Source organism: Musca domestica, unplaced genomic scaffold, assembly GCF_030504385.1.
Source record: "Musca domestica strain aabys unplaced genomic scaffold, Musca_domestica.polishedcontigs.V.1.1 11, whole genome shotgun sequence".
Lineage (NCBI taxonomy): Eukaryota > Metazoa > Arthropoda > Insecta > Diptera > Muscidae > Musca > Musca domestica.
The window spans coordinates 327,317-328,157 of NW_026712133.1; positions in this window are offsets into that span (position 1 = coordinate 327,317).

The following is an 841-nucleotide window of genomic DNA, read 5'->3' on the forward strand; positions in this document are numbered from 1 at the left end:
CATGGATATTCAATTTGTTCTGGATGCTTATGTATGCGTGTCATATACATTTAACTATATAAACATGTCGAATCGGGGTGTTTTACGTTTGTTGCAAGAAACAATGAACGAAATACGTGAAGGGAACTATTCTGTAAAACAAAAGTTGCAGCATATGGGAAACAAATTCATATCTGCATCCGAAGTGTCAACCCAAGAAGCAGCTTACAATATCTTGGGGATGTATATGTCTCAGTGTAGCAACAGAGATGTTTATGTCAATACTCTCTTGCCAGAAAAACGTGTTCGCATATTAAAACCAATCCAATAGCTGCAAAGCGTTTCTCCTGATTCAACTGATATTTATGTATCGAATATACTTGTGCACTATATTCAAAGACCGGACATTCTAGGCGATGTGTGTTTGGCTTATTTCGCTGCACATTATACATGCTCTAAGACATTGCGCAAACGGAACTAACAACATGATGATGAACATGAAGATATTATTGAAGATGACGAGGAAAATCCAGGCGATGTCGGGGCTATGTCCCGCCTAAAAAATAATTCGGGTTACGTATATAAAAGAAGAAGCCCGGCGATAATTTGTTTCCCTCATTTATGGCCTACGCAAACAGGGACGACTATTTTCGCACATTGGTTGGTAAGAAGACATTATAGGAAGAAAAAAACGAAGACATTTGCTCTATCTACATGGTTGTAATCGAAAGGAACTGTTAGTAGTTTAAATTGTTCAAGGATGGCGAATTATGTGATATACTTCAAAATCTTCGTGAAGACAGTGATGGTGCAGAAGACAATGCGAGCAATGATAACATTGAGACAAGTGACCAACTTTTAG